This window comes from Rhinolophus hipposideros (assembly GCF_964194185.1).
Source record: "Rhinolophus hipposideros genome assembly, chromosome: 25".
Classification (NCBI taxonomy): Eukaryota; Metazoa; Chordata; class Mammalia; order Chiroptera; family Rhinolophidae; genus Rhinolophus; species Rhinolophus hipposideros.
The window spans coordinates 15060546-15082778 of NC_138071.1; the positions used below are offsets into that span (position 1 = coordinate 15060546).

The 22233-nt window shown below is 39.1% G+C and overlaps 1 long non-coding RNA gene across 2 annotated transcripts in view; it reads right to left on the reverse strand.

Annotated features, from left to right (window-relative positions):
- Positions 1-22233, reverse strand: part of LOC308493095 — a 52724-nt gene that overhangs the window by 2875 nt on the left and 27616 nt on the right. For both annotated transcript variants that reach the window (XR_013992613.1, XR_013992614.1), the window contains exon 2: positions 21976-22073. This is a non-coding gene — a long non-coding RNA (uncharacterized lncRNA). The remainder of the gene's footprint in view (positions 1-21975; positions 22074-22233) is intronic.

Genomic DNA, 22233 nt, shown 5'->3' on the forward strand with positions numbered 1-22233 from the left:
ACTACCTATTTGCCTACATTGATATTCTTCTTCTCCATTGATGCGCCTATCCAGTCCATTCACCATGACATACTGCAGCACAGATTATTTTTCCCCAATACTAACCTCATCATGTCACTGCCCTCATTAAAACTTTTCAATGACTTCCCATTACTCCTAGGATATAATCCAAAATCCAAACATGGCCTCCAAAGCTCTGCATGACCTGGTCACTTCCTAACTCTCAGGTCACACTGGCCACCTCTCAAAACCTCAAAAGCACCAGGTTCTCCCCGACACTAGGACCTCTGCATACTCTGTGCCCTCTGCTTGGAATGCTCTTCCTCTCAGTCATGGCTACCTTTCATAGCTGAGGGGTCTTCTAAAGCCCCAGTCTAAATCACAGCATGGTACCATTTCCCCGAAAATAAGACCTAGCCAGACAATCAGCTCTAATGTGTCTTTTCGAGCAAAAATTAATATAAGACCTGGAATTATATTATTTATATTATATTATATCATATTATATTATTATTATACCAGGTCTTGTAGTAAAATAAGACAGGATCTTATATTAATTTTTGCTGCAAAAGATGCATTAGATCTGATTGTCTGACTAGGTTTTATTTTGGGGGAAACATAGTATTTTCTCTCTCTCAAAAGTACTCTGTACGTTTCTTATGAAGCATTCATCAAAATCTGTATTTACTTATTTGTTTGTTTTTAGAAAGCCTGTTTCTACCAGACAGTACAAGCTTCATGAGAGTGTAGAGATCACTGCTGCTTGTTGACCCTTTAATCATTCTTTTCACAGTACCTACCATCTTTCCTTGAAAGTAACACCTAGCCAGAAAGTCAGCTCTAATGCGTCTTTTGGAGCAAAAATTAATATAAGTAAAATAAGACCTGGTATTATATTATATTATTATATTATATTAATTATATTATATTATAATTATATTATACTGGGCATTATATTATATTACATTATGTTATATATTATATAAGACCCGGTCTTACATTATATGAGACCAGGTCTTATAGTAAAATAAAACCGGGTCTTATATTAATTTTTGCTCCAAAAGATGCATTAGAGCTGATTCTCCGGCTAGGCCTTATTTTCGGAGAAACACGGTAGTTCAATTCTTGGCACCTTGTGAACCTTCCATAAATGTTTGGTAAATGAATGAATGAGAGACTAAGAAGGAGAGCATAAGGAAACAAAGGGCAATCTAGTTACTTTAGTCAACTTGTTATCTATGAACCAAACACCTCACAATCCTAACTCCAGCTACGTCATCAATTTTCCCCTCTATACCGGATGATTCTCATCAGCATATTAATAGTGTATACTCCAAACCTAAGAGAGAGAGAGAGAGAGAGAGAGAGAGAGAGAGAGAGAGAGAGAGAGAGAGAGAGAGATTTTCTCTTGGCACCACATCCCCATGTATAAACTTGCCATTTGTCTAATCTGGTTTAATAGGCATACTCAAAATAGCTACGTCCAGTCTCCAATTCTTTCTTCCCATTCGCACTCGCACTCAAATTAGTCATTTGTCCCCACTGCTGCCCCAAAACAGCTGCTGTTAAAGCCACCAGTGACTTAAACTATCCAACAGCCAGGTGCTAAGGAAGGTACTCTAAATGAATTAGCTCATCAACAATCACCCTATGAGGCAGGTACCATTGTTATCTCCAGAGAGAGGTAAACTAAATTCATTCAAGGCCATTTAGGGTTTAAAAAAAAAGCATCAGAGACAATTTTTACTAAATCTGATAGTCAGTTTTCATCTTACTGGACCTGTCAGCGGTATTTGACAGAGCTGGTTTCTCCCCCCCTTCCATAAAACTTTCTTTGCTTGGTTTCCAGGACACCACACTCTCCTGACTCTCCTCCTCCTTGACTGGTCATTTCCTTCTTAGACTTCGCCTCATTATCCCAACGTCTTAATTCTAGAATGTCACAGGGTCTCTGTTCTCAAACTTCTTTTCAATCTATACTCCTGCCCCTCGGCCATCTCAATGGGTCTCATCACTTTAAATACCAGCGATAAGAGAGTCTGAACCTCTTCCCTGAATTCAAGGCTCCTATTTTCAGCTGCCTACTTGACATCACCCCTTCAATGTCTAACAGACATTGCACACTTACCCTCCCCCCACGTCAAACTCCTGATATTCCCCCTCAAGGACTCATGCTCCTAGGACTGATTCCCCATCTCACTAAATGATAATTCAATCCCTGACTTTTCATCTTCCCTCACTCCCTATATCCAATCCATCGGCAAGTCCTGCTGGCTCTACCTTAAAAATATATCGAAATTCCAACTACTTCTCCTTACTCCCTACTTTACCACTACTGCCATTTGAGCCTCCATCATCTTCATCTGGGTTATTGTCATAGCCTCCCAGCTGATTCTTCCTTGGTCTTGCGGCACACCGTTTTCAAAACACAAGGCCAGAGTCATATTGAGAAAACAAAATCACATCATGCCACTCTGCTGCTTTAGACCCACCAACGGTGTCCCTCTCATTCAGAGTAAAAGGCATATAATGACCTACAAGGTCCACAACTGGCCCCAGGTAACCTCTCACGTTTCATCTGCTATAACCCTCTCCCTTGGTCACCTCCCCCCTTGTCCCACTGCTCTCTCTCTGATGCTCCTTGAAGAAGCGAACATACTCATGCCAGAGGCTTTTCACGTACCGTGCCCTCTCTGTAGAATGCGTGTCTTCACAGACATTTGCGTGGCACGCTGCCCCCCCTACTTCAAAGCTTCAGTTGAAGTGTCAACCCATCAGGGAAGCCTTCTCCGGCCACTCTCTTTCATGTAACACCTCATCACCATTACATGCTCTACTCCACTTCCCTGACTCACTGTTATGTGTTTACATTCATACAATCATGTCACCCCCACAGGGTACCTCCGCTCCCCCACTTTTTTTCTCTTCCCTCTATAGAATTTAAGCTTCGTAAGGGAAGAAATTTTTGTTTTGTTCAATACTGTAGTCCTCCAGTGGTAAGAAAACGCCTGGCACATAACAGGTCCCCGATATACGTTATATTTAATGAACGAATGTTTGAAAAAAATATCATGGATAGGTCATTTAACTTAATCTCCAGACCCTAGTGTTCTTAACAGCACATTACTGGGGAGCACGGACTATGCAGTTAGAATCACATTTTGCACAGTAACTTGCACACGCCATCATCATATAATTTCATCTTTGATGATCGTATTTTTCCACTGAAAGTTGCGTTTTCCCTATATTATATGAATATTACTAATTTTGAGTTAAATAGAATATTTTAAAATATGACTTCTGGGTTTCAATTATCAATACTAACTCCCTCAAATGACACTGTAACTACCCAACTGCTTCCTCGTTTGGGGAGGTACGTGTCTCTTCATTAATGTTTTGCCTGGAGCATGGTCTTGACAGGGTTCCTCTGGAGCCCTCCATATTGTACTTTGTGCTGCACTGTCTGTAGGGAGACCCTGTAGCCCTGCAGAGCCTTAAACTGGGTGGTAGGAAGAACTACGACTGAGAATCTAATTGTGGCCGCTCTCTTTTCATGAGGTTCTTCTTTAAACTTCTCATGTGTATCTCCAATTGTCTTCCCCTCTCCCACAGGCATTTCTCAGCCTATAGCCAAATGATTTCAAGTCTTTTTCTAGAGTTAGCCTGTCTTTGGAAGAGTCCCACGACTCACACAGGCTGTACCAGCAATGCACACTCTCCCATCTCCAACCCCCAGACTCCAGGGCCCACTTAGTTCTAAGTGAATTCTACACGGGGATGGTTTATCAGTGCAATATACCTTTATATATGCTGAACTAAAATTCACAGCTAAAACTGGAGAAAGTTGCATTCAGATACAATTTTTCTACTCTTGAATACTGTTCAATCTTGTCTCATTGCACCAAAAAATTCAAAACCACTTGCATTATTCCCTGGATTATCAACCTATAATTTAATGAATAGAAATTATACTTTCAACATATGCTATTAGTGCATTTAAGTGTCAATATACGAATCATAAAACAACACTGCTAAAAGCAGTATAGATCCCAACCTGCCTAAAAGTATATGATCTAGTATAAAAATTCTAGAACTGTATGTATGGCTATCATCAATAATATGAGGATGAAGAAGCAACATTTATTGAGTAGCTACTATGTGCTAGGCATTTTATCCTTATTAACAGCCGTGTATAGTACGTAGTAGGTATACAGCACCAGACTCTTAAAGCCACCAAGATGCCTCCCGAAATCCCCGGGGGTACATCGTCTTACATGCTGGTTAGTGAGACTCTGTCTTAAGAAGCAGAAGTTGGTCAGTTTTCACCAGAATGAGCAGCTAGTAATTAACATCTACATTAGAACTGTTGTATATAATTAACATGAAAAGATCAATCTTACCCTTAGGACAGTCTAACGTGTCTTAAAAGTTGAATTTGCAGTTAACTCACCCTAGCAGGCCCAAGGGATACAAATATTCTTCAAAGAAACTGCAGTATGATGACCAAATTCATTTTTCAGTTTAGGTTTTCATGGGGAAAAAAATGGATAGCTTGTTATATTTGTCCCTCAAATATTGCATGCAAAAGTTGTTTCTTCCATATCACATAATTTGTGAAGTCTTGAATTACTTTCTGTTATGAAAACTTGTATTAATGAGCGCCAAGCTCCCTGAAAAAATAAAGATTCCATTGTCGTCCTTCACTCTGAAATGAACTAGACTTCTGAATGGGCAAAAATAGAAGCCTAGCTCTTAAAATTCCACGAAAAAATGTTGTTTGCTTCCTTCAAAGCTTAAAAGCTTCACATTCCTCTTCAAAATAAAATATCTCCACTGCAAGGCGTTTGTCAGAGGACTTGAAATCAACAGGAGAAAATTAACACTTACACCAAAACACTTAACATTTAAGAGAAACACAATTTAAGGGTCCTAACGATAACAGTGACTTTCTAAGCTCCTTTCCTTAGTATAATTTCCAATCAGTAGTTGCTGGATTCTGCTCCTAAAACTGCTCAGTGACCCCAGCCCCTGCACCAGCACACACACACCTCCTGAGCCGTGGTTTTCCATAGACGCCTTCTGGCCAATCTAATCCACGTGAACTGCTCTCCTGGATCTTTTACATAACTGTGGTTGAAGATATTTTTCACTGGGTTCTTTAAACAAAGATTCACGTGATAAATTTCTGCTCGAGTTTAGTTCCAGGAAATGTTTGGTTTCTGCAGATGTTTGTATGCTTCCGGTTGTCAGTACATGAAAACGATATTGTTCTGTTTCTTTTTCTCACTTAAGCAAATGGAAAACGTAAAATCAAAGATAGGATCCAAATTTGCTCTGCGCTGATATATGGGAGTACCTCATCCTTCAAATGCTTTTAGGTGAGGTTGGTTTTATTTTTATATAGTTACTTTACCTTTTGGCCCAAAATGCACATATAAGCTGCTTTAAGCGTTTTCAAAAGCTGCAAAATGTTAAACATAAAAAACATATATACTGGTGACCTGCTTATAAGTTCCAGAATAAAATGGACAAAAGAGAAGAGCACAGTGGTGATTTTACACTGAGAAGGTATAAATGCCCAGAATTAAATTCTCTGTTACCCAAAAGATAACAAAAGTTTCTACAGAGAAACAAAAAGCACTCTCTCTAATTTACTTAAACCTAGTTTACCAGTTTGAATACTCACATATGTATGCTCTTGGTTGAATTCCCCAACAGTACAAAAAAGCCTGAAATTTTTACAAACTACTTTAGCAAGGTAGTTCTTCAAACATTATTTTGAAAATTAAAACATTTTAGAAAACTTTTTTGTGTGCACTTCATTTGGCACTTCATTTGGAAAGCAGTCCGGATTACGTATATGGCTATCGTACTCATAATCAGCTACGAAGTGTTTTCAGCTCCTTCACCCTTTCTCAGCACTGATGTTCAGTAATAAGTGCCTAAAGTAATAAGCAACGAAAGCATCCGTCAAAGTCTCGAAGGTGTTTATTAATTACTACATTAATACATCACCTCCTCTCACAAAGCATTTGAGACAGCCTATAGAAGTTCTGATATTACGATCAAATGATATTTTACACACATAAAAATCAGACAAGAGAAAAATGCATGCCATTGGGTAGGCTCCAGGTTTCTTAAATCAAGCCCTAAATTCCGCCCTGCACTCTCTGGTTGACAAAACAAAAAGAGAAAAACAATCGATTACAAAATTCACATTGGCCATGAGCTGGTAAGTCTCAGGACACACAGAATTTGTTCTGGTGTGCAAATCTGAGAAATATTACTCTAGCAGATTATTGTGTAAATACTCCTCTTCCTGATAGAGACCCTGATTGGTTCATCCAGCAGTTTCTTATAGTATGTAACATATACAGTAAAAATATAAAGCTCTCTGATAAGCTTGAGGAATAAACATTAAAACCTACAAAGGATCCAATAGAACTTTCTGTGATAATGAAAATATTCCGTATCTGCATTGTCCATGATGGCAGTCACTAACCACGTGTGGCTGTTGAGTTCTTGAAATGAGACCAGTGCAACCAAGAAACTGAATTTTTAATTATATGTATTTTTAACAGCCGTATTAGAAGAGCAAATATCTCCCCACTGGACCACACAAGTCTAAAACATTAGTTATTAAGCTTTTTAGTAGCAGAACCATTTTGGGGTTGACAAACATATAGAGGATCTAACACATAACAAAATGAAAAATGGTATAGTGTATATATTTATTTTTATAAGTTCCAATTTATAATATTAATTTATAGTCAAGGAGAACATGAGTTTTCCAATAAATAATAATTAGAAATTGAAGACATAAGTGAGAGTTGTAAACTTAGATCAAGCCCCTTAAACGCCTTATTTCTGTATTTTGATTGGATGCACTGTGCAATGCCCACATGGGACTTCCAACAACACATTTTGAGCTACCCAATTACCACAGGCCACACACAGCAACATCTACTCAGTAAGCATAAGCAGTAAACATGGCATGCCAGCAGGGCAGTTTCAGGTGTTTCTCTTCACGGGAATAGTTTACCAGGAGTCCACATGGCCATGCAGGACCTACTCTCTTTGGCATTCAGATGACAGCTCAGGTGCAAGGAAATGAAAATCACAGGGTGGGTGCAGTCATGCTGGCTTAGAAGCCTATGTCCCCAATAGAAACCAATACCTCATTGGTCCCAGCCACGGCTTCCAACATCCTCACAAAGTTTACACCCATCTCTGAAAAGTGCTCCCAGGGAAGCTCCAAGCTATTGTTTTTAACCAAGAATTTAGGGTTCATACATAGTTCCTCCACGCCCAAACACATTTACCAAATAAAGATTACTTGTGCCATAAACGACGTTGCCTAGTAACACAGTTGACTTTCCACTGTTATCAGGACTCAGAGGAAATGAGTAAAAAGTTCATCCAAGGTCAGATATGTCCTTAGAGAATGAGAAATGGTTTTGTTAATTCTTTACCCACCTTCATAATTAAAAAAAAATCATAGCATATCAAGGATAGAAAATAATTTCCTTAATAAAGGTCTACAACAAAATCATACTTGACGATTAAATAAGTATTTCCTTTAAAAGCCAGGAAATAAGACCAAGATGACTATAACCGTCACGTCTATTCAATAAGGTAGAGCTCCTAGTCAACGTAATAGAAGAAATAGAAATAAGATATAAAATTTTTTATGAAGTAACAAAATTGTTCTTATCTCCAAGTGATAATTGTTTATACACAGAATTATGAAGAAAAGCTATTACAACCAACAAAAAATAAGTCATCAATGTTGCTGGATATAAGGTCAATATACAAAGAATAATAATAATTCCTAAAAGCCAAAAAACACCACTTTGTAATTTTAATAGAAAGAGCTACCATTAAAAATGGCAACTTAAAAAAAAACCCCAACACTTGAGTTTATGGACATATAGAACAGATAGGTTGGTGGTCAGGTGTCAAAACAAATGATTCCATTACTGTAACAGGAAAGCCCACAGGGGGGATTCAAACACAGAGCAGGTTATATCAGAGTTCTCACCTCCTTTTTGGCCACAAAAAAACCCAAGCCCCTAAGGAATATGACAGGAACTGGAGCAGGGCAGAACCTGCAGATGGGAAGTATATCGATGGAAAAAAAAAAACTCCCCAGATGATTCTGATGTGTCCACTTTCTCCCCATCCCACCGCGAAAGCCCCCTACTCCTGCCCCAGTTGAGGTCACTGGGACAGATTCAGTCTAACATTTGTTAAACACGTTAACAGCTAGTTTACTGAACACCAACTATGTCACTGTCAGCAAGTGAGTATTTTTATAATCCTGCACAGTTAAAGAGTTTTCTGGGCAAATTTTACTGGGACGTGGGTTAAAGCACAAGCCTTGAAACTTCAAAAATGACTGAACAGATGGTAAGAGGCTTCTCTCCCCTGAGGTATGTGTTTACATATCAGAAGGATGATTAAACCAGGGCCGCTGAGATATTCCAGGGCTTATAAATGCAGTCACTTGTCTTGGGTTATTGCTGTACGTTGTGTCTGCTTTGAGGATAATATGAATAAACATAGACATTAAAAAACCTTATCAGTCACCAGGCTCTATGCTGGTGCCTAAGGATACAGCTGTGAGCCTCAGAAAGTTCCTGCTCTCATGGAGCTTGCAGTTAGCTGCGGTGCTGACAGTAAATAATCTATCATGACAAGTCCGTGACAGGAGATGTACAGGGAACTGAGAGATGTACAGGGAACTCTAAACTGACACTTGAAGGATGAAGAGTTAGCCAGATGCCTTTGTTGCAAATAAGAGAAAATCCCAAACCAACCAAGCTTCATTATCTTCACATAACAAGAAATCCCCAGGAAGGACGGCTCAATCATGCCAGCCAGGGCACACGCTCCACCTGTCTTTCTCCTCTTCCATCCTCAGTTTGGTGACTGGGGTTTGGGCTCATTCCCTTCATGCCTGCAAGCTGGCTGGAGCTCGGCCTGCAGTGGGGAGAACTTCCCACACAACCCTGCTTTTCTCAGGGAGGAAAACCCTTCCTGAAATCCCCCAGCAGACGTCCTGTCCCAGGGATCAGAACTAGGTCACGTGCTCATGCTCAAACCAACCACCTGGCGAGAATGGAACCCGCATGACAACTGGAGGGTACGGCCCCTGCCCACCTTCCCCAAAGCACATGGACCTGCAGAGAAGAGTGGGTTTGAAACAAAATTGAGGTTCCGTCAGAAAAGAAGAGAGTGGTGAAAGGTTGCAGGGAAATTACTAGTAGTATGTGCTACAGTCATTAAGGTAATACTTCCCTTTTATAAAATGTTATATTTGGCACTAACAGGAAATATAAAGCAATGAAAGACCACCTTGTTCTTAAGCAACCGCATATGCATATGTAAAATTTTTAATTTTAATAGAGAAAAACTAAAAGTAAATGAAACTAATACAGTATGAACTAGTACGGCGAAGGCTGGGAGGTCACACAGTAATAGAAGGAGATTAGGTTTTTGAATAACCAGAGGCAGTTCTGAAAGAAGAGCATAATGAAATGACCAAGAGGCTGATGTATATTTAAAGGTAAAAAGGTAAAACTTTAGGAATGAATAAATATGTTTGTTTAGCTGTAAGAGAGACTCTGGAGAATACTGAGAAAATGCATGGGGCAATATACCGTCCACGAGGGCAGAAATTCTGAGTGTCCGTCTTGTTGTACAAAGGCACTTACACGTATCTGAATGAATGAGTGCTTGAATGAATGGGCTTCAATTTGACACACTATTGGACCGGAAAGTACCGAAGGTTTCTAATCAGAGGACACATGTAACCAAACTATTTCTGATGAAAAACTCGTTTTCAACAAATACGAGAGGTCTGACAAGTAAGTTCGTGAACTCATCGCTAAATATCACTATGGGCACCTTCTAAGCACTCCCCTTGGGAAGCTATGCACAGACGCCAGCACCTAGTCCACCCTTCAAAGCAATTCTGGAACTCTTTTTCTGGAATGGCCATCAGAGCTGTCATACCCTTGATGTCCTGAATGTCATCAAAATGTCCTCCTTTCAGTATTTCCTTTATCTTTGGGTAAAGAAGTCAATGGGGGCCAGATCAGGTGAGTAGGGAGGGTGTTCCGATACAGTTACTTGTTTACTGGCTAAAAACTCCCTCACAGACAGCGCCGTGTGGAGCTGGTGCATTGTCGTGATGCCAGAGCCATGAATTGTTGGCGAAAAGTTCAGGTTGTTTTCTAACTTTTTCACGCAGCCGTTTCAGCACTTCCAAGTGGTAAGCTTGGTTACCTGTGTGGCCAGTTGGTACAAATTCATAATAATCCCTCTGATATCAAAAAAGGTTAGCAACACCGTTGGAACAAGGTCACGAACTTAATTGTCAGACCTCATATAATGGACTGGAGGGAAATTAAACCAAAGGTGGGATCCACTGGGAAACTACTGACATCATCCAATCATAAGGTCCCCAGGGCTTGGATCCATGGGTTCGAGAACTAAAAACCGGAAGTACAATTTTTAAAAAGTGGTGGTTACGCATCAGCATACCTACTTCCCTTATTTGCAATGTCACAAGCAAACAAAGGCGTGTTGTCTATTTTAGATCCATTACTGCATTATGGGGAAAAAAAGGATGACTAATTTTTAGTTCACTTTATCTGATCCTGAAGTGTAAGACGTTTCCAACTGGGCTTTTTACCTTAGCTTTCCTTTTCAACTCCAACAGGAAAGATGTGTGACGAAACCTGAGCCCATCAGAATCACAGTCTCTGTGGCCTCCTAGTGCTGGCCGTCTAGAATGACAGCTTTTGTAGGAAATTATTAAAATGGTACAGGCATACTTCGTTTGATTGCACTTCAAAAATACTCAGTTTTTTGCAAATTAAAGGCAAGACCCTCCATCAGCAAAAAAGTTACGACTCACTAAAGGCTCAGAGGGAGGTTGGCATTTTTTAGCAATAAAGTATTTCTTTAATTAAGGTGGGTACGTTGCTTTTTTTTAGACATAATGCTATTGCAACTTAGCAAACTACAGTATAGTGCAACATAACTTTAATAGGCATTAGGAAACCAAAAAATTCATGTGACTCCCTTATTGCAGTATTTGCTTTCTTGCAGTGATCTGGAACCAAACCTGCAGTTATCTCCAAGGTATTCCTGTACACGCCCATCCTGTCCTCTTGTTTTCATTTACATATACATGAAGTAATAATGACATCTCCCAAAATAACATCTCAGGCCCTGTTCACTAGCATACCAAGGCTATGACTGAGGTAAACAAAATATCTATGAAGCTAAGAGTCATTAGATCATTCATGCTTATGTCTCCAGCATTATTTCCTGTGACAATCTGTGAGAAGCTGCTGCGAAGGAGCTTCTGTTATATTTTTGTTTCAAACAAAATTTTAATTATTGTTTGTTCTTATCTTGCATTTCATTTAATCTTTATTTCACTCCTGGCAACCTGTATTTATCCATTCTGCTTCTCCGTGACTATTCAGTATAAAGATAATCAATGCTTCTACCTGTCAAAAGACTCGAGTGAATCTCCCTAGTCTAAGAATCTCTGATCTTCTGGCTGGACTGAGAATATTTCTAGCTTATTATGCATATATAAGCTGACCACCAGTCTTGGTCACACACAAATGGGGCTCCACTTCCAGCCAGACCCCGAGTCCCCGCACCCCTGTGAGAGGCAGCAGAGATGCTTCAGGTAACCCGAGAAAAGACCACCAGGTGAGACAGAGAGGCTGTGTGCGGGCTGGCCGTGCTATGCACGAACGACATGATCAGCACAAAATACCCAGATGTCGGATTCATGAAACCATAAAGTTTTAGAGATACAAGTAGCCTAAGTCTTCAGGTCATCTGGACCCTTCATTCTTTTTGTTTTTAATTAAAATTTATTGGGGTGATAACTGTTAGCAAAGTTACACAGATTTCAGGTGTACAATTCTGTATTACATCATCTATAAATCCCGTTGTGTGTTTACCACCCAGAGTCAGTTCTCCTTCCATCACCATATATTTGATCCCACTTACCCTCATCTCCCTCCCCCCACCCCCCTTACCCTCTAGTAACCACTAAACTATTGTCTGTGTCTATGAGTTTTTGTTTCTCATTTGTTTGTCTTGTTGTTTTGGGTTCATATACCACATATCAGTGAAATCATATGGTTCTCTGCTTTCTCTGTCTGACTTATTTTCCTTGGCGTTATAATCTGAAGATCCATCCATGTTATCACAAATATGGACCCTTCATTCTATGAATGACAAAACATCGTATTAGAAGAGCTAAACAACTGGCTCAAGGTTACATATCCTAACTATATTTAGACATCTAGGGAAGAGCTTAGGGATGAATAAGGTAATAAATAGGTATATAAAATCTAAGCAAACTAACAACACCCTTCTCTCCAAAAAGACAATCAATACCAGGGTACACAAAAAATTGTATTGGAAAGAACAAGTAATCATGGATTATATGCTTCAGCTGTGAATCATGTTTTTATAGCCACAATAATGTAAATACTGTTTATTATTCAAAATTTAATTACAGGTATGAGAAGGGAGGAGGGCCCTGCACAGACGGACGGTAAGGGTGCATAAGAAAGATAAATCCTCTTCTTCTATCATGAGAAATCAAAGATAATGCCCAAAACTGGAAAAACTAAAAACTGGAAAGAGCAACATGCTATCTAGAGATGTGGAGGTAATTAACCAAAGAATCAGGTCTCAGAGTTGAACTCCCAAAAGTAGAGACTAGAGTGGGGGTGAGATTCGGGAGACCGCTGGGTTTTGCAACAAGCCTTGTAACTCCTGGATTCCTGGAATTCTGTGCATGTATAACTGAGATTTAAATTAATTATAAACAGCCAAACGGAGAATAGAACGTAGAGTTCCTGACTGTTAATACCTTTTTTAAAAATTATATTTATTTTTTTTTTACTTGAAGAAAATATAGAGAAAACACTGATATTTTATCTAAACAATTTAATTTTCTATTGTTCTTGTTGCGGCCCTTGTGTTTTCATTAAATGGAAGCCAAAAATAAATAAATAAAAATATTCACCAACTGAGTTGGGGACATATGACTCAGTATCAGGTGCTGGGAAAACATAAATAAGACCTTCCCTGTGAAGGGTCACTCTGTATTAGAGAAACAGACAAATACATAAACAACCACAAAAGCAAGGAGATAAGCACCGTAACCCTTAACTGCTCTGTGAGCCTTGGTTGCCTTAGTCGTCATTATGCCTTGTTGGGCTTTTGTGAATATTTAATGATTCAGTACACAGAAAAGCTCCTGGAACACTGCCTGCCAGATTATGAGAAAAATAAAGTCAAAAGACAAACCCATGCCTGCCTGATTTTAAAGCCCATACTCATTCCACTACATCATATTTTTAAAATAATCCTATTCTTTTCACAAACAAAAAAATTATTTTTCTCCCGGATTCAAGTGGACAAATAGTAACTCATTATGTGTGTACATGTGGACAGAGACGTAGACTAAAATCCGAAGATTAAAAAAACTTTCCTAGCTTTTTTCTTTTCCAGTTCTTTTTATTTACAAATATTTGATTTACTTAAAAATACGTCCCCTATGTCTTATGAGTTAGGAATAACTAAAAAGTAAAGTTCTTGATTTATCAAGAAGTAAACTGTGTTAGTGAACTATTTTCAACAACCAGAAAGTAAATTAATTATCACTAGATGGCACTGTAGTGGATAATATAACAACAACAACAAAAAAGAATTTAGCACAACTTACTTATCAAATTAAAAGAATACTTTCTTGCAACAGAAGAAGGTAAGATTATATTACTCCTGTTTTAAATTATTTCATGGCTTTAAAAATAAAGATATGGTTTAGTGGAAAAGAAAACAATGGTATAATCAGGTTAAATTTTATTTTTAAACTATTCTGGTATCTTAAATAAATATTCTGATCGCTTCTAAGCAGAAAGAATTCTGAATGTTTCTCTTGTTCATAAAACAACACCTAAGTACAGGAACATGTAGGGATTTGTATTGTAGCAACCTGGGTAAAGTGGAACTACATTTCCCAGAATCCTCTTCCTTAAATGGTGCTAGGTCAGAGTTGGCCAAAAGAAGGATTTCCTTGAGATTTGGAAGGAGGAGCTACAGCAGCAGTTGATGTTCTCTTAAGTCATGAATCTCTTCTTGGTTAGATGTGGCGACAGATACAGACGTTGCTGGGTTCCAGCTCATTCTCTCAGCCTTCTGGGCCGTAGTTCTGCTTTTTCCCAAATATTGGACCTACTGACCAACAGGGCCCCAGGCCCATTACCAGACACCGGCAGGAGACATACAGGAGGCACCCAAGAAATATTTAATGATTGACCAATGTATATTTAGTAAGCTATAATAATGAATTCAACGACTTAAGCTCCTCTTCACACAATAGCTTTAATGTATTGATAGAATTATATAACCTTTTTGCATGTATTAAATATTATGTAACTTTTTAAAGAACAAAGCATATCACAAGGTAATCAGAACAAAGCATATCACAAGATATTAAATATTTAGAGATATTCCCGTTGAGAAGACGGAGCAAAATAGTGAGCTAAGAAATCCAACTCCATGACTTCTTTATTATTTGCCAAATTATTATTTAGTAGTTTCATCCATTTTGCCTGAAAACCCTCAAACATTTATAGTCACCTGTCGTTATTAGCCAGCTAAACTCCTGAATTTGAGAACCAACCATCAAAATGGCTCCTAAAACTGTTTTATTTTTCAGTGCTGATAAATTAGATCTAGTGCTAGAATCCATGAGAGGGGTACGTGACAAGCTCAACAATCATGTACTGAAAGAATTAATGACTTATCTTCACATCAGTGTCAGTTGGATTCAACTCCTTTAATATCTGCGTTACCAGAAAGTAATTACAAACAAGACATCAAAGAAAATAAATATAATTGCTAGTCCACTTTCGTGGATTGAGAAAACAAGATTTTTCGTTCTGCCCTGTTCTTTCTCGTGTTTGCCTCTGGCAATGTCCTTCAGTGTCCTACTGTCTGGATGGTTGCTTCCATATAGATAACTCCCCAAGCCGTATTTCTAACACTGAACTTCCAGCAAAGTCATAATGCCATTCTGTTCATCTGCGTGTATTGCCAATGTTTACGGAGGACTGACTTACCTATATTCCAAATCCTTGACAACCATTCTCTCTTCCGCACTCCTATGATGTAGGTACTATTACAGAGATCCTGGTGTTAGATTCATAACTGAGGAACCCCAGGCTTAGAGATAATTAAGGAGATTTTCCAAGGTTATATATCTCGTGTATGTCAAAACCAGGATCCGAATTCAGGAAGGTTCTGACTGCAGAACCCAAGTTCTCAACCATCATTGGATAGAACGACCTCTTCTCCCTTCGACCAGACAACTGGAGAATAAACGTCTGCCTCTGATTCATCTTAGTATCCACCTAAAATAAGCAATGTATTGAGTATGTGTCTGCAATTATCTGTTGACTAAATATATTCTGAGTGAGAAAACTAGCTGAGGTGTTACTTAATATCAAAGAATAATTCCTGCTCCAATTTAAACTAGAGAACACTGTACTAAGTTTCATAAAATTTAACAACGGTACAGGCAATGAAGACAAAAACCAGGAAAATTAAACCAGAGTCATGTAACCACTATACCTCAAATCTATCCCCGTCTTTAAAATTCCCAGTACATTGTAGGACAATCACGTATTTCTCACACCTTCAGACACTACATTCTACTGACTCCACTGGGCTTTCTTCCCAAGTGAATGAATAAACACACTCCAGGTCTCTGCTTCTCTGAACCTACTAAGGTTAAAAGGGCCAAATCCAGCCATGTTCTGAGAGACGACAACTGGAGAATAACTTTAAGGATCAAATGACGTATAAAAACAGGTAATTTTCTGCCTGGTCCCCACAGAGATTTCATACTTGGAGTTTGTCACCCTATCTGAATTAAATGCATCGGAGTTTTATCCCATGAAGACATCGAATCCTGCTCTCTCTCGTCTGCTAGCAAGAAGCCCCTACTTGGTACTTCTTAGTGAATAAAAGATTGAGAGTCTGTTCAAATACACCAAAATACTTACTACCATGCACCTTGGGCATATAAATGCTGTCCATCTGGACTAAGTTTTAAGCACAATAATCTCATAGTACACAAGTTCACAGTAGGTCTAGAGCATTAACAGGACACTCCTAGGCCCTCCATGAACTCATTTTCCTTCCGGCCAGCAATTCCTTGGGGTGGGTCCTTTCTGTTTGGCCACTCACCTCCAAGCCCAGACGCAGGCTGAGCTCTTCTGTCAAGTCTCAGAGTAAAGAGAAGAGTTCTTTTCCCTCTGGGTCCCAGATCTAGTCCTTTTGGGTCAAAAGCTTTCTCCTCAGACACTAGACCCACCACCTAACCACCCAGGAGTCCCCCTTCCAGACACTTCCTTCTCCTTGAGCATATTCTCAGCCCCACTCCTGTTCTGTTTAGCGTGGGTTTTTATTCCTTGCTAGAAGTCAAGTTTTTTCTACAACTCTGCCAGCATCGCCCACTCACCTGACTCAGCAAGAGTCACACAAATTGCATACTTTAAAAATACCTTTGCTGTATCTTGTGCATTGTTCTTTCCTTTACATTTGAGGAAAACAATAAGGCCTGACTATTTGATTACAGATTAAGTCCCTGACTCTAGGTAGGCAAATGACCCCTTTGCCATGACTTTCCCAATGAGAAATTTTCACGACAGACATTAATTAGTTGCTTTTAAATTTATGCAGGCAGAATAAGAGAAGAGCCTCGAAATAAAGAGGAGATTCCACACTTCTTAATCGCCTGGACACGAAAATACTTAAATGTACCACTGTACATTTTCTAATTCTGTCAATCTTCAAGGAAAAATAAAATGGAGAGAAAATAATCATCTGTCCACGATTATATGGTATTACTTGCCTGAAGGAAGAAGTTAGGGTGTTTTCCAGTCCCTCTGATTTATTCTTTGTTTTTATCCTTTAGAAGGTAATCTGACCCACTCAAATGATCCCAGAGAACCCCTTCTCCTTTTCCAAGCATCCACTATAAGACTGAACCTGGCTTTTGGTATTCTTCTTTTTTTAAACTCATTCCAGAAATGGGCTTCAGAGAATGACTTTCTAAAATCAACACAAACTTCAGACTTTGGGTCTAACAATTGGTCATAGAATGCGGAAACTCAAAAACTCAGTAGTGCTCTCAGATCTTTCAAAGCAAAACACTGAACAAAGATGCAGAGATAAGCACAACCTCTAAACAACACCAGAGCCCACTGGCTTACTTCCATGGAGTCCCCAAGCTCTAGAAATAAACGCTCTGTATATGACTTTTTTTACTGTATCGCGATCATCCACTCCAACAACCTTGGTACTTCACTGTCACTGCTTAGATCTTTAAAGAAAAATGTCTTTCCCTAGCACAGGATAGAGGATTCAAGAATTCAGAGAAGAATTTATAGGTCAACACAAAAAATCTTCAGCAAGGAAAATATCAGATTGTGGCTTTTGGCTTCAAATACTGTAGTCAGATTACTTGAATAACATTTTGTTGTGTGAGAGCCTTAAAAACGAATGGTTATATAGATTTTTCATCTAAAAAAGTATTTTCTCCTTTCCTACTTGTGATTAGGATTAAAACTATAAATACAAAAAAACAACGTATTTCCCTCAGAAATCTATCAACTTAGTTCTGTAAGCCACCTCAGATAAAACTCTTAAGTTGGACAAATACACAACATGAAATACATGTGTGAATTCAATTAATTACATGAGTTAATTTTCCACTTTTGGCAAATGTTTTATTCTGTTCTAAAAGCTTAAATACAAAATAGGAACAGTTTAATGTCATGAGGAGCTTTGTACATTTGCTGAGCACCAGGAAAACCTTAAAAAGCACATTGTCATTAAGTTCAAACCAAAGAGATTTGGCTCCTTTAGAATGTCATTTGAAGTAGGACCACATAGAGAACTGAAGAGTTATAAACGAGCATGGCATCTGGTATCGGGATGACCAGGATCTCAGTCATGGCTCAGTTAACTGCCAGCTGTGTGATCTTGTACAAGTTATTTAATTCTCTGAAATTCAGTTTCTTCAGTTATAGGATAAGAATAACAGTAATATCTACCTTACAGAGTTGTGATGACTGAGTGGATTAGGGTAAACGGGACGTAAGTAATAAATGTGAATTCATTTCTCCTACCTCCATTTTCTGTGTAAAATTAATGTGGCAGGTGTGGACAATTTATAAAAGGTCATGGAATACTTGTGTTCTTGAAAGAATCAGCGTGTTTAAGTCAGATTTTAAGAATACTGAGGGATCCATCCATGTTGCTGCAAATGATAAGATTTCTTTCTTCTTTATGGCTGCGTAATACTCCATTGTATATAAATGATGAACGTCTAAGTATTACCTTGTTTTGTACACCTGAAACTAATAAATAAATAAATTAATTAAAAAAAAAATACTGAGGGAAATTTTGACACATACGACAATATGGAGGAAGCCAGAAGACATGCTAAGTGAAATAAACCAGTCACAAAAGGACAAATGTTGTATGATTCCTCTTATTTCGGGTTCCTAGAGTAGTCCAATTCATAGAGACATAAGTGTAATGGTGGTTGCCAGCGACGGGTGGAAGAGGGAGGAAAACGGGGAGGTTAGTGTTTAATGGGCACAGAGTTTCAGTTGTGGAAGATGAAAAAGTTCTGCAGATGGATGGTTGCGATGGTTTGTACAACAATGTGAATGTACATAACGCCACTGAACTGTACACTTAAAAATGGTTAAAAAAATTCTATGTTATGTATCTTTTACTGCGCAGAAAAGAACACTGAAAAGTACGTGTTATTTAAAAGAAACTTACAACAAATTCCTTTGAAAAAAGAATTTTTAGTAAAACAAATAACCATGGAATAGTTGACGTGTTCCAGCTCCCAAGCTAAAGAGAGCGCTGTGGGAAAAAAATCCAGTAATTCTACCATTTTGGAGAATAGCTTGCTCTTCACTTCAGCCACAGCCTTGTTGCTGGGCCATACCCCACGATTTGTCCCTGAGCTCTGCTTCTCACTTTCTACAATGGTTGTTCCAGTCATGTGTGGACACATTGAGACCGTCATAGTATACTTATACTACCTTCTACTAAAATAAAGACCTTCCCCCTCTCTCTCTTCTGTAATCTAGCTCTATTTTGGATTGGTTTTTATGAAAAGGTAGTCGAGACTCATTGTCTCTACTCATTAAGATCCACTGCATTTAGCCACTGAAATGAAGTTTCTAATGTCACCACATTACAATTATTCTCACTCAGAGTTTCTGACTTGGTCAAATCCAATGGTCTCATTTTACTTCTCATCCCAACTTGGCATCTTGGAGGCATCTGATATGGACTGTGCTTAGATGGTCTTTTCCTGACTATGCCCTTTAAATGTTGGTGTGTCCTGGATGGAGTCCTTTGCTGGGCCATCCCTCATTGCTCAGCTAGCTCCCCTTTTATAATCTCGCCCATTCACACATGTGTGACTCCATACTCCACATCTTTCACTCCTAAACTTCTGTCATATTTCCAACTGCCTTCCAGTTTTTGTCATTTGGACGCCCCATTCTCACATGTCCAAAACCAAACCCAATGCTTCCTTTCTACTCTCTCAGCCAATGGATAAAGGATTTAAAATCTACAACCATTTCCATCCTTCCATCTCTCTCACAACTGTTATATGCAGCTCCAGTCACTAAATCTCATAAATTCTACCTCCCCAAATTACTTTGTCTCCTCTCCCACGTCTCCACTGTCAATGCCTCAACCCAGGCCCTTCGTCTCCCTCATCTAGACTGTTGCACTAGGTTTCCTAACTAGTCTATTCTCTTCAGTTTTTCCCCTTCCAGTTCAATTTTCACACTGTTCCCAGGCATTTTACTAAAATGTAATTCTGCGCCATTCCTCTGATTTTTAAAACTTCCAATGGGTTCCCCGCAGCCAACAGTGAAAAGACCAGCTACTAGCATTATACATGCAGCTCCTGCCAACCTCATTTCCCCAATCCCCAACTCCCATGAAGCTCAAGCTCCTCAACATTTCAAAAATTGATCCTCATACCTCTACAGCTCAGGTACAAGGTCTTCCTCCCTGTTTACACGGTAAGCAACTACATACTCCAAAAGACTCAACTCAAATGCCAGCCTTCCCAGGCCTCCCCAGGCCAAATTTGTTACATGCTTCCAGAGCAGGTGGTACATGAGGCCTCTGCTGCAATGCTTATCACACAGCATCGCACTTACTTGTTTCTTGCTCCCAAGCCGTCACTGCACCCCCTATTCCGTGGAGCACCTCAAGACCAGGATTTCTACCTTACTTTTTTCAGTCCACCCTGGATTCTTTAAGGTTCATGTGATGTCTCTCTCTCTCTCTCTCTCTCTAGTCATGGATCTCCCAACCATCAAAGCTCATCAACTTCACTGCCATACTCGTGGACCATGGTGAGTAAGACTTGACCCCTCCTACTAAGGAGTTCCCAGACTAGTAGGGAAAACAGACACATAAACAGACGTCCATATAACACGTTGTAGGAATGCAGTGACAGAGTAATTCACAGGTCATTCTGGAGACAGAGAGGCATGGAGGAGTGTGGGGCACTGGGAACGGAAGAGGCCCCAGGAGGAAGCATCTGGGACTGATGGCACCAGAAGTGAGTCGCAGAGAACACAAGAGAAAAGAGGACGGGACAGTGTCAACAGGTGGGAAACAGGAAAAGGAAAATATACCAATTAACCACATTAACTTTTTGTCGGATGCAAGTAATAAAAGTCATAATGTCATCTTTGCAAATTTATCCAGATCTTTAATTGCGAAAAGAAATACCATCCACAATCTTGAGACAACCCTCCTCTCTCCTTTTTTCTGTCCCTCTCTCTCACACCCACTGCAGAAAGAAAAGGTTTCATACATGTAATGAAAACTACATGTAAGGACTGTCACAGCAGTATTGACCTGTTTAGAGCTGGTGCTTATCTTTCCACACCGCCTTCATCAGCCACTTACTTTCTGGCTACCTGTGCCAGAGTTTCTCAGACTCCCTCACACCTGCTCTTCCTTCTCACATTCTCCGGCCCCTTTCATCTCCTCCTGTGCTCACCTCCCATGCATGCTGCAGAACTGGACTACATCATTTAATGCCCCCTATTTATTCAAAGATGATGTCACGAAGAGCTAGCATATCTTTCTGTGCTAAAAAGAACTTACCAGCAATAGTTCTTTTATCACAGCATGCAATCTACCATTTAATTTGAAACCATAGTTATAACTGCTAGTTTGGTTTAGTGTCTTTAAGTCTTTAGTGGAGACCTAAAGCTTTTTCTTAAAAGAAAAATAACACTATCAGAAAAAAATTAACATAATAACCATTCCATACAGCAGAGGAAACAGATTTAATCTGGCTTTGTCAGTGTTTTGCTACACAATTCTTCCATCAATTTAATCCCAAATCCATACAGAAATCTTGAACTGCACTGTGTCACATTAAGTAATTTTAAAAATGTTTTCATGGTTTTGCTCCATCTTATTGACAATTATTTTACTAACATGAAAACTGATTAAACACATGTACAGGTATATAACATAAAATACAAAATCATCTCTCAATATAGTATTTACATTTGTCAGTTATTATTTTAATATTTACTATGTATTCATTGCACCCCTGCAAATTCAATTAACAAAGCGTATGAATAATAGAATTGTGCTTGAAGTTGGGAGGTAAGGGAGAGGAAAAATACGTGATTCCTTTCCTGAGATCTGAGTGTGAAGTCATACTAACCAGGGGAGAAGGGAAGGGAAGGGAAAGGCGGCGGGAGAATAGCACAGATAAGAATAGTTAAAAGCAACATGTGAAGCAAAGAAAAAAAAATTATAAAGTCAGTTCATTTCACTTACAGTTAAACGATTCCCCGAAAACAAGTGCGGTGAAATCTTACTTCATCCCTGGATCCAAGACTTGAGTAGAAGTACCACTGCAGAGAGGCTTGGTGGTACTAAAAGGAAGCAGGAAGGGTGTAAGATCTCAACATCTAAGCGACGAAAGGCATGCCAGCCACTCATCCTCCCACCTCAAGCACTTTTTAGAAACTTAATCATCAAATTAAATGTTATAATCCAATTTCCAAAATTGTTCTACTCTCACTTAAACTGCTG